Raw genomic sequence first — 6,918 nt, forward strand, 5'->3', positions numbered from 1 at the left:
TTGATTTGGAATGAAATATGACCAATAATGACAGGCTTTGTGAGATTCACACTAATTCTTTGGAAATGTTGTATTTTTACAAGTTCAAGGAAAACATATTGAATGGAAAAATGATTTTTGTGTTGCAGCAATTACTGAAGCACTAGTAAAACCAGCTGATTATATGTGTGTGTGTGGCAAAGTCAAACATACGCTCTTTCTCTCTCAGTAAATCACTATTCGTGTCAAAGTCTGTTGTTCACATTATTCAAACACGTCTGTCTCTCTGTGTTTGTCTGTTTGTGCGGGTGGAAGTGTGTATGTGACACTTCAGCACATCACTAAACTCGAAAACAAATGCACACGAAAAGACTTACAATGTAATACATCACTGAGAGCTCATACTTTCATCCTCCATCGACATTTGTTCCTGCACATCAAACATTTCATACAAGTGTGTTTGTACCTCCTTTTATCTAGAATGTTTGTAGATGTGGGAAGACATTTACTGACTAAACTAAGCTTATTTTTAAGCTTATGTTTTCAAAGAATTTGTCGAACACAGGTTAACAATACTAATCTGTATTCATCTCTTAGATATATACATTCTTTTGTGATATATCTTGGATATGCTCTTAATTTTAGCCAGAAACCACCCTATAAACAACATGGCGGTAACTTCTGAATAGGAAAACACAACATTTCCTTATTGCTTAATATCTCTTTACCTCTGCCTGAATCTATTAGAAGGTAAACCCTATTAAATGTATTCTGAAGTCTCAGAATATACTTGACTTCCTTCAAAACAATACAATTAACTGTGAAGACAATTTGCACTTCTGATTGTTAACAATAATGCAAGACAATCCATAAATATCCACACAAGATCACTTTTTAACATCTCAGTTATTTCTCCTAAAAATACGTTTCTGAAGTATGTTTTACAAGAAAATACCATTTGAGTTTTTTTTTTTTTTTACTTTAAAAATGTATTTAAAAGCTGAAAAATTAAAATGTTGTCATCATTTACTATTTTCAAGAATGTTTGTAACCAAACAGTTGACAGTTGCCCATGATTTCCATCGTATTGTTCCCCTACTATGGAATTCAATGGCTACGGTAAACTGTTTGGCTGCCAGCGTTCTTCGAAATATATTTTTTTGTGTTCAATAGAAGAAAGAAACTCATACAGGTTTGGAACAACTTTAAGGTGATTAAATGATGACAGAGGGGTAAACTATCCCTTTAATTGTGAAATTTACTAGCAATTTATGAGTGAGAATTATTTCTACACCAAATTATTTCAGTGTAGAAGAGACAATTTTCTAAACCTTTTGTAAGATTTAAAAATAATCTTTTGCTAAAGTAATACTTAATACTCAGATGTTTCTCATGAGATAAAGAGTCATATGTGTCCTCTCTAGAGTTTCGGATCCAAACTATGCTCAGATTTTCCTAGATCTCAACATGAACTCAAACATTTCTTGTGTGCTCCACATTCATTTTATAGCTCTATGCTCTCACTGGATGATGACTAATGACTCAAGTCTGTTTTTTTTTCAGTCTCCTGAGGAACTGTAGGAGAAACATTTAATCAAAACATGAGAACTCCATTTAGAGGAACGCAATGCAAGTGATATCAGAACATCTCTTAGCAATAAAGTGATTCAGGTCATGAATGTACCGACACTAATATCAGTTGAACTAGGTTGTGCATCAGAATGTTGGGATCAAAGAGCGGATGTTTTATCAGTGTCTAAGAGACAAGGGCTGACGAAAAGATAAAAAGAGGGAGGATTACAGGTGCACGTCATCCTCTGAACCGGGTTATTATCTGAGTCTCCAGGTTATTAAAAGCGACTCCAGAGTGCATAAGATCCTTGTGAGGTGAGTCAAACAGACAGGATAAGTCATTCTTACAACGCTGAAGAATCTATTGATATATTTTTCTCAGAACAGAAACGATCACAGGTAACATTTAACATGTTGTTACTGTGCTCTGTGGGATCATTTAGCACATGAAAGCAAACTGTTTGTTAGAAATTGTGTGTGGTGTTTGACAAACCACAATAAACAACTTGTTCAATTGTTTTTCCATATTTTTTTCACAGGATGTTCAGGGTCTTACTGCTCCCGTTGGAGGTGGCTAGTGAGATTTATCCACTTTTCGTATCTTATTTATTGACATTAAAATTGTATTTCTGAATATTTCCAAATATTCTTTTTAAAAGGGATTCTTGTATGTAACTACTTAAAATATTAAAATTAGCTGTGATGAAAAAAGAGAAATCTTACACAAAATTTTAATTTTTATCATGGTTATCCGTTTGTGCCAAAATAATTACTACTATACAATCATAATGAATTAATACTGATAATAATTTCATTATTTGTTTACTTATTACTTACCATGGTCATCAGTTTTTCCAAAATAATAATTGTTTTTATTACTACTGTAACCTTTTATCTTTTTTTTTTTTTTTGGATCACAGTACAAGCCTAATGGAAATTACCATCATTTTACTGTAGTAACAATTGACTAAATGTAGTATGGTATTTTTGTTGAAACTGATTACAATTGTAAAGGTTTGTGTTTTCCTCAGTTCAAGTTTCGTGAACAAATGTTCTTCTGAACTTTAACCTTTGTCAGGGTTTAACCACATCTGCTACTTTGCAAAAATATCTGTGGCACATTGGAACATTTTATCTGCTTGTTAAAGTGTGTGATTACAATTCATAAAACAGTTTTTATCGCTTGTTAAGTAGAGGTGTGCTATTAGGTGACCTGGATTCTCTTTTTTCCAACTTAATTGAGCTTATATTAAAAGGACATTTGGCATGCTTAATATATAAGAAATAAGCTGCAGGTTTGATGTTTTTGATGTGTTTGCAGGTCTCCATGCAAGACCACTGCACCGATTCCCAAATGGCAAATTGAAACAAATTGGCCCACAAATGGTCCAAGATGAACACAGGGACAACTCTGTTCTAAACACATGAACACTGGTGTGAAACCGAAGAAGGAATTACCAGCACTGACATGCTCAAGCAGAAGGTTGCCGAAATGAACAGAAGAGTTTCCAGATGTATGTCTGCAAATTCATTTTCTTAAATATCAATGTACTTTGTAGATTTTGAACCTCAGGGTCAGGGCCTGGTTGCAACAAACCCTTTAAGCTTAGTTATAATCATCAACAGTTAGTTGCAAATCCATATAAAGTTATCCACCAAATTCCATAAGAAAAAGCAAAACTTCACTCCTTTTTATAATACAATTTAAGCAGCTGCCATAGACTCCCTTTCAAAAGCGAAATAATATATAACACTAACTAATGCAATTGGCATATGCAGTAAGAGTGTAGAGCTATGAATTAAAGTGGATAGCACAGTTCATTAGGTCTTGGAAGAATTTAATGAGAAATGTCTGAGTTCATATTGAGATCTCTGACTTTTGATTGCAAACTTGTATTTGGTATTTGGGCAAATCTGAGCACAGTTTGAGACATCTTTGTGATCTCAAATTCTAGAGAAGAAACACAAGCTTTGTTTAGCCTCATGTAGGAAAAATCTGCTATATTTTTTCTAAAGTCTCCTGCTTCTCAGATGTTTCTTCTGAGAAAAAGACTCCAATAATCTCACATGTGTCTCCTCTAGAGTTTCAGATCTCAACAACTCATGAGATGTATTTATTTATTTCCAAGAGAAACATCTGAAAATCATGAGACTGCATTTGTTGTGGTGTTTCCTCTACAGTGGATGAGTTCAGACAAGGCACTGAGAACCAGCTGCACATCCTGCAGGAGCTCAGAATGCATAACATGATGAGATCGCAGTACAGCGCTCAGAGCAAAAAAACATGAGCAGAGAGCAATCCCTGCCAAGGTGTACAGACAAGGCACTGAACCATCCAGAAACATTCTGATGGACCCGAACACCGGTCTACTCAAAGAACACAGGAACGAAATGGACAGGACAGTAGCAGGCTGTAAGTCTCGCTTTCTAATGGAGATTGTCTGTTAATGAGAGCTACAACTGAAAACACTTTGTGAACACCATATAATGGTCTACCAGCTAGAGTAGTGACAAACCAGTATTAACTGACATAAACTGCCCAAAACAACGACTCATGTTTTCTTTTATCTTCATTAGCAGCTAAATGGGAAGTGGTTTTTGACCACGAGGACATAAAAAGCCAAGACTCTTCAGAACATAAGAACCACATCGCTATTCCGCAGGCAGGGAACAGAACCTTCCAGACACTTCCTGATTGACATCAACACTGGGATGCTCAAGGAGGAACTTAGTGAAATGAACAGAAGAGTTTCCGGCTGTAAGCCTGCAAAATGAGTGGATTTCAACAACTATGATACACAAAGTAGATTCTGACCATATTATTTTCTCCACAGTCTACAATCCAGCACCTATTGAGAAGAGGCAGGGGACAGAACCTTCCAGACGCTTCCTGATGGACACGAACACTCGGATGCTCAAACATGAAGTTAACGAAATGAACAGAAGAGTTTCCGGCTGTATGTCTTAAAATAAATCTTTTTTAAATATCAATGCACATGGTAGATTTTGGACCTATTTAATCCGATTTTTTGTTTTCTCCACAGTCTACAATCCTCCAGCTTATGAGGTGAGGAAGGGGACCCAGAATTCTCACCCCACTCTTGTGGATCCCAGAACTGGACAACTGCTGCCGCCTTTAACCGAGCTGCAGAGGAACGCAGAACCACATCGCCATTCCCGTTGAGTTCCGCAGGCAGGGAACAGAACCTTCCAGACGCTTCCTGATTGACATCAACACTGGGATACTCAAGGAGGGACTTGACAAAATGAACAGAAGATTTTCTGGCTGTAAGCCTGCAAAATGAGTGGATTTCAACAACTATGATACACAAAGTAGATTCTGACCATATTATTTTCTCCACAGTTTACAATCCAGCACCTATTGAGAAGAGGGAGGGGACAGAACCTTCCAGACGCTTCCTGATGGACATGAACACTGGGATGCTCAAACATGAAGTTAACGAAATGAACAGAAGAGTTTCCGGCTGTATGTCTTAAAATTCATTTTTTTAAATATCAATGCACATGGTAGATTTTGGACCTATTTAATCCGATTTTTTGTTTTCTCCACAGTCTACAATCCTCCAGCTTATGAGGTGAGGAAGGGGACCCAGAATTCTCACCCCACTCTTGTGGATCCCAGAACTGGACAACTGCTGCCGTCTTTAACCGAGCTGCAGAGGAACGCAGCTCCATGTGAGTGTTTCAAAACTCTCACATGACATCAGTCATGTTTTATGGCTTGAAAGTTAGTAAAAATAGCTACACTACTTGCAATTTTTGGGATATTATAGGGTTTCCTCAAAAAAACAAATTTTCTCATAATTTCTTACCATTTTAAATTTTACAAAATAGTTTAGTTGTTTTACTGTTTTTTTCCTCTACAGTGGATGAGTTCAGACAAGGCACTGAACCTTCCAGAAACCTCCTGATGGACCTGAATGCAGGTCTACTTAAGGAACACCAAAATATGATGGACAGGAGACCAGGCTGTAAGTCTGAAGTTCAAATATCTGAGAACAAAACATTTATGTAATTGAATCAGCCATTGTCTGTTGATGTTGAAGATGTTTTTTCAATACTTTAGAAGTCAAGTGATTTGTAGAAAAATCTTGATGGTTTCAAGCCTGGACTCTTGTATTCTTTCACCTTCATTAGCAGCTAAATGGGAAGTGGTTTCTGCACGAGGACATAAAAAGTCAAGACTCTTCTGAACATAAGGAGAACCACAAAGCAGTTCAGCTCCCTGCTGAACGAGCTGAACGTCTTCTTCGCTCGCTTTGAGGCACAAAACAGCACCCTGCTGAGTTCCGCAGGCAGGGAACAGAACCTTCCAGACGCTTTCTGATTGACATGAACACTGGGATGCCCAAGGAGGAACTCAGCGAAATGAACAGAAGAGTTTCCGGCTGTAAGTCTGCAAAATAATTTGCATTATTCATTTTAGTTGTGCTTTGCTTTTCCAAAACCTCTAAATATTAAGCACAACATGAAATCAAAACTGCAGGGGAACTTTGCATGGACAAACACCACTCATGCTGTTAAGAGAAATCTAGTTTAACAATGACACTGAATAAATTCTGGGAACCTTTATTTGTGTGTTATTTTCTCCACAGTCTACAATCCAGCACCTATTGAGAAGAGGTAGGGAACAGAACCTTCCAGACGCTTCCTGATGGACATGAACACTGGGATGCTCAAACATGAAGCTGGCGAAATGAACAGAAGAGTTTCAGGCTGTATGTCTGCAATTAAATGTCAATGCACACATAGTAGATTGTGGCCATATTTAACTAGTTTTTGTTTTCTCCACAGTCTACAATCATCCAGCTTATGAGATGAGGAAGGGAACTCAGAATTCTCACGCCACTCTGGTGGATCCGAGAACAGGCCAACTGCTGCCATCACTAACAGAGCTGCAGAGGAACGTAGCTCCATGTGAGTTTTTCAAAACATGATATCAAACATGTTTTAATACTTGAAAGTTATAAAAAAAAAAACATCTACACTACTTGCACTTTGGGACACTATAGGGATTTTTCCTCAAAAATTTAAATTCTGTCATCATTTCTTACCACAATCTTAAAAATAAAGGTTTCAAAACGTGGTTTTCACAGCAATGTCATAGAACCAATTTGAGTTCCCCAAAACCTTTGTTTTGAATGTTAATCTAAAGAAACATACCATGTATGAAAAATTCCATGTATGTTCTTCATGGAACCATCAATGCCAATAAAGAACCTTTGTTTATAATTGTGCATATATACAACAACAAAACAATATTCGAAATATTGTGTTTTTCTGTGTGTGTGTGTGTGTGTGTGTGTGTGTGTGTGTGTGTGTGTGTGTGTGTTTTTTTCCTATACA

At 36.9% G+C, this 6,918-nt stretch overlaps 1 pseudogene; it reads left to right on the top strand.

Annotated features, from left to right (window-relative positions):
- The first annotated feature begins 1,888 nt into the window (after positions 1-1,888).
- The window catches only part of LOC107686380 (uncharacterized), a 5,605-nt pseudogene continuing 575 nt past the window's right edge, over positions 1,889-6,918 (top strand).

This window comes from Sinocyclocheilus anshuiensis, unplaced genomic scaffold (assembly GCF_001515605.1).
Source record: "Sinocyclocheilus anshuiensis isolate Anshui unplaced genomic scaffold, SAMN03320099.WGS_v1.1 scaffold1223, whole genome shotgun sequence".
Classification (NCBI taxonomy): Eukaryota; Metazoa; Chordata; class Actinopteri; order Cypriniformes; family Cyprinidae; genus Sinocyclocheilus; species Sinocyclocheilus anshuiensis.